Source organism: Carassius auratus, chromosome 7, assembly GCF_003368295.1.
Source record: "Carassius auratus strain Wakin chromosome 7, ASM336829v1, whole genome shotgun sequence".
In the NCBI taxonomy this organism is placed as follows: Eukaryota; Metazoa; Chordata; class Actinopteri; order Cypriniformes; family Cyprinidae; genus Carassius; species Carassius auratus.
In genome coordinates this window covers 32,027,949-32,033,948 of record NC_039249.1, presented here as the reverse complement: position 1 = coordinate 32,033,948, position 6,000 = coordinate 32,027,949, and the positions used below count along the sequence as shown (strand labels likewise).

General features: G+C 37.6%; 1 protein-coding gene across 7 annotated transcripts in view; it reads left to right on the top strand.

Annotated features, from left to right (window-relative positions):
• The window catches only part of pacsin3 (protein kinase C and casein kinase substrate in neurons 3), a 43,354-nt gene that overhangs the window by 11,210 nt on the left and 26,144 nt on the right, over window positions 1-6,000 (top strand). Inside the window, exon 1 of one of the 7 annotated variants that reach the window (XM_026268515.1) lies at window positions 2,524-2,701. The exons of 5 other annotated variants lie outside the window; for them this stretch is intronic. The gene's annotated coding sequence lies outside the window, so the exon portion shown is untranslated. Of the gene's footprint in view, window positions 1-2,523; window positions 2,702-6,000 lie in introns of those variants that run through there. One more of the 7 variants, XM_026268518.1, reaches the window with a different exon arrangement.

The following is a 6,000-nucleotide window of genomic DNA, read 5'->3' as shown; positions in this document are numbered from 1 at the left end:
GTTACCCTCCTGCCATCCGCCTGTAGTGATCCCGCTTTCCAGAAAGCCACATTGCTACATTATTTCTCTCAACTGTGTTATTTTTACAAAGTAGGACAAAATGGTCACAGAAAAAAAACAAATATTGTTTAATTAAATTATATAATGAATACAGACACAGACTGACTGTCTCAACACTAAACACCCCCTCCCCCCCCAAAAAAAAATGTCTGACAGATATGGCATTTGATCCAGCTTTCTTCCCCTGGCACATACACACTTTTGCATGAAATTTTCCTGGACAGTCAGTCGGCTCTTGTGTGTATGCCCTCCGTAACTAAAAAAAACTTTGACTAGTGTGTATTTTACCCTGCATTAAAACGCACCATCCAGTGAAATTAGCATTAGATTATCCATTGCTGTTACAGAAAGTGATAAAATGGTAACTGTTGTCAGTCCCCGCTTCCTCTGCACCAGTAGAGAGAGTTTTTAGTTGGGGTGGATTGATCATGAGACCACATCGTGCTCGGTTGGGTAGCAGGATGGTCTCCTCACTTATTTTTTTGAAAAGTAATTATGCCCATCTGTAATCTTCACAACATCTAAAGTGCACATAATCCAAGACATTGTAAAGATATTAGCAGTCATTAGTTAAGCTTCAAGGTTAAAAGTTATGTAAAAGCTGTTACAGTTGAACATTTACAGGTATAGTGGTACAGTAATGTTACTTGTACTAGAAGTGTTATGTAGAATTACAATATAGAGTCGTACAGTAATATTATGTGTACTAGAAAGGTTATATGGATGTGTATAGTGGTACAACGGTGTTATGTGAAAATGAGCACTTAATATTGACAAGTAACAATTCATAATTCTAATAAAATTACCTTTACACCACATACTATGTGGCCCTTTTAACCTTTATTGTTTCCACCAAACATTTGACATACTCTTGAAGATTTCTTTAGGTCTTGTCTCAGACCCAATCTCTCTGGTCTCGGTCTTGACTCGGACTCGACCCTTTCTGAACTCGGTCTTGACTCGGACTCGACCCTCTCTGGACTCGATCTGGACTCGGACTCGAATGAACTGGTCTCGACTACAACACTGGTGTTTTATGTTTATGCAAATATTTACTCACTCAAAAGTGGTTTTAAACCTGAATTAGTTTTTTCCTTCTTCTGAACGTAAAAGCTATTAAGGAGGAACATGGAAAACCAAACAGTTGCTGGTCTGCAGTGACTTCCATAGTATTTTCTCAAATTCAATGTGGACCAGCAACTTTTGGTTTTAACAGTTTGGTTACCCAAGTCCTTCGAAATCTCTTCTTTTGTGTTCTGCCCAAGAAATAAATTAATACAGGTTTGGGACAACGTAACAGTGACTAAATAATGACAGAAGTTTAATTTGAGGGTGATCTATCGCTTGACAGTAATGACAGTAGGCTGCATGTTTAAGAGGCCAACTGTCCCTTTAAGACCTGCACGCATCTAATATACAGGCATGTTTCTCTCAACTGTTTACTTACTTTTAGACCTAACCAACTAAGTCTACATGCAAACCTTGTGTGTTTTGACAGTATTACCGCAAATGATAACTTAGTTCAATAATCTGGTACTGTTGAACAGGCTTTAGCACGTGCGCTTCGGGTGTATGCGGCTCTCAGAAAAGGCACAGGTCAGACCAGCGCACGAATGAAACATTTAAAAGCACATGCAAATAATGAGAGAGTAACTCTACTACTGAGTTAACACTGCAGTGAATGCGTGTGGTGTTGTACAGTATATGACGGAGGCGCCAGAACTGTACGCTGTAGCACCATACTACAATATTTCTACAAAAGCAGATCGTGGAGACATTTTTATCGTCCACGATCAAAAATTATCATATCACACACCCCTAATTGTAAGGCTGTAATGTACACATCTTATTAACAACTTGTGTCACTTATGTTTTTTTTTTTTATATGGAAAATAGCAGCACAAACATTTGTTAAAATATTTTTATATTTCTTTGTAAAGAAAAAATATGAAAGTAAATATGTTATACATGGGTTTGAAAGAGCATGAGAATTCTTAATTCACATTGGTTTAATGGGATAATCTACCCTGAAATGGATATTGTATTCACCCTCATGTTGGTCCAAAGTTTTTTTTCTTAATTACTCACTTTAACTTTTACCTAAGAAAATCACTAACCGCCCCCCCCCCTCCCATTTTTTCTTAAACCAACAGCATTATTTCAGTCATCTTATAGTCCTGTCTTCATGTCTAAATTTTGCCATTAAATGTTGGTTGTTAGTTATTTGACTAAAGAAATGGTCTGTTTTGTAGTTATCCAACTTGAGAGACTTTAGCACTGATTTGGCGAAAACCTCTAAACAGAGTAAACGACCTATGAAATGTAAACTTCCCCAAAAGCAGGGCCCCTGACACTCTGTTAGTCTCTGAGCAACTTGTGCAACAAATTGTGAAAGACATTTATAAAAATGGGAGTTCATCACATCTGTTTTCTCTTGGGGAAGGGGGTTGCCCGGTTTAAGCAGTAGATTACAAATAACATGCATGATCGGCCATCTGCTGCTGTCTATTTTTCATCTGGGCTGATTGGTACAGTTTTCTATACTATAATAATTTAAATCGTTGTGGAAATGCAATGGATTGTACATTTTAAACCAAAGCCTTTTCAAGGATTTGGATGTGTTCTAGGACAAAGAAATTAAGTAAGTCCGAACAACACTAGGTAGATTTTATCATTGTTAGTCATGGGTAATGTTAATTTAATCAGGTTTTGAATTTCACAAAGTTTTTGTTCTTTTACAATCCAAAAGTTGGTTTCGTATCCTAGTTCTCAAGGTTTTTTTGTCAACAGCAGGAATCTGTTAATACATTTGTACCATGTTGTTCTGTACAGTGTTTCAAAGGTCAGCAAGCAAGCATGACTATTACTTTTGCTAATACTTGGGTACGGGAGAATGTTAAAATCCCTAACTTTTAAATATGAAACTTTTCTGCATACTGAAACTCAACTTAAATGGTATGGTTTATTAAAACAGGTGAAAAATCCCACAGATCAACATTGAATGAGAGATACAAGCAATGTCTGGGGACAGTGGGTTTTGACTGGATCCACTAAACAACCATATTTACATCTGTGCTTTTAGGAAATATTATTCAGGATATGTATCGCATATTAGGAGTGGGGATGCATGATATTGGATTTTTGCCAATATCCGAAATGCCGATATTTTTCAACTCATTTTGGCTGATAGGCAATGCAGATACCAATATATTTCCTTTTGTTTGGAGACAACACCAAGGCTCTCCTATGTAGAAATCATTTTGGTTAGTTTATTACCAAAAATACTTCAAATTACTTTTTAGAATGAAATAAATATTTAAGTTATTTTATAATGATACTTATCAAAAATGAGTTAAAAAATTAAATCAACTAATGGTCTAAAGCAGCAGTTCTCAATTCTAGTCCTCGCGCCCCCCATCTCTGTATATTTTGAATGTCTCTCTTTGTTAAAGTCGGCATGAAATGGAAGTTGAGATTGTCATTTTTTCCTTGCTGTGACGTATATCCGAGTTAAACGGCTTCTGAAATTAGAAAAAAATGTAGGGCGGGGCTTGGTTTCGTCCATCAGGGAATTGATTGGATCGTTGGAGGTTGGGCGTTGCAAACAAAATGGAGGCAGATTTGAATGTTAGTTTACATTCAGTTGTGGAGGATTTCTCTACACCGTTACCGTTCCCTTGAAGGATTTTTTTATTGAGGAGCCCGGCGACGAGAACGAGGACGAGGAGTTAAATTTTCAGGCAGGAATCAGCCCATATTTATACGAGCCTCCCGCAAACCAAGATGAGTTGAGTGAAGTTGTCGGTCAAGTTCACCCTTGAGAGTTTCTCTGAGAGGCGGTGCAGAAACGAGACAGACACCTATAGCCACACCCTCATCGGCTCTGGCCGCACATTTTCGCCATGGCACGTGACCAAAAGAGAAGAGAGGTCGTTTCGAGGGGGGGATGGTAGAGTAATGTATTTGATTAAAGATTATAAGGGTACATGAATTTAAAAAAAATAATGAAGTGCACAGATAAATCATTCATAATAAACACTACAATATTACATATAAAAAGAAGATTCTTCAAATTTGATTTCATGGCGACTTTAACACAGATAATCAGCTCGTTAGAAGTGAGCTCCGTGCATGAACTGTGTTTCCATTGACATGGTCCCAACACAGTGTTCATTGCTCCCTACTCCCTGAGCTGGGGAAACCTGGTGAAGTTTACTTCACTTTGGAAAATTCATTCATGGATTTGTGCTGCGCAATGTCTTCACACACAGACAAGTGTGTCATATACCTATCAAAATTAGAGCCCGACCGATATATCGGCCGGCCGATATTATCGGCCGATATGAGCTAATTGCATTTAAATCGGCATCGGCATTTATAACAGCCGATGAAACATGAAAAAACAGAGTCTCATGCTTCACTCATGTTATGAGTGTTGCATAGTTTGCCCACCAGAGGGCGGTCTGCAACTCCAGAGTAGACAACAGCGCCAGAAATTCACTACAGAAGAAAGCGATCAGCCAAGCCACCCAGGTGAGTCTGTCGTTCGTCATGTGAAATGATTGTAGATTTAGTTCATACACTGTATATAAAAACGGTGTGGTAGTTCTAGCTAACGGTCCTATCATTATCACTTCTAAATATTCTGCAACATCACTTACAGCCGCTAATGCATTGCTATATTAGATTAGCCACAAAGCTAATACCATGTTTATCAGTGGAAGAGCGCGAACGTTAATAAGAGGTCAAACTATAACGTTAGCATTTAAATTATTCTTATTCTATTGCATCGGCCCCCAAAAATCCATATCGGTCGGGCTCTAATCAAAATAAATACAATTTAAATTCACAACTCGCACAGTGCACTTGAATGGAACACATACGTTCGCTTCTAACTGGAATCATGGCGAAATATTCTCTGATGTCCACTTCGCAGGGCACTTAGAGTACGTTTGAATAAAACGAATCTCTGAAGCCATGAGAAACATGAAAAATGTGCAGAGCAGAGGGGTGTTGGACTGAAATTGAGAACCGCTGGTCTAAAGCAAAAGAGCTTTACAGATTCAGAAAATCTTCTAGAGCTCCTTGTATTTAAGTAAAAAAAACATATTACACATTAATGAATAAATCTTTAAATACATTTAATTTAAAATTTTGTGATTTCATTCATGTAACCTATAGCTTTGACCTTTAAATCAAATCTTACTTGTGATTTTATGACATCAATAGACTACTGTTTTATTTAATCAGAAAAATCTTTCTTTTGTGCATTTTACGTTCTTTTGATTACAGGTAGGCCAACAGTGCAAGTAAATAAGTAAATAAAATGGCTTACTGGATGGGCATTAGGACCAGGGGGAGGCTATTGTTGCTGCTACTGCACATGCTAGTGACTGTTGACTCTATTGCACAAAAGACGCATCATTCTGTAGATATTACTAGATTAAATGTGGCGATCGGTGAACCTTATCACCATTCAGGCAGAAGATTGCTTCAAGAATGACCACACTGCTTACCTGATCTTATCACTAGTGCATGGGAATCATTCGTCTTATCAGCAAGGCATATCGAAATAGTTTTTTTACATTGGACCAATGCCTATATTTTAAGCCATTATCGGCCCATTTCTGATATAGTTTCACTAATATTGTGCATCCTTAACTAGGATAGCCTAGAGGAGTAGAGGAGTAATTGACAATATGTCATTGAATTATTACAAATAATGCACGCCCGTAGTGGTGATGCGGCTGTGATGGAAAGAGATAACGCATTAAATAATTAGTTCACCCAAAAATAAAAATTGAGCCATAAATTACTCACCCTGAAGTCATCCTAGGTGTGTATGAATTTTTTCTTTCAGACAAATCCAGTCAATATTTAAAGGGGGGGTGAAATGCTTGTTTTCACTCAATATCCTGTTAATCTTGAGTACCTATAGAG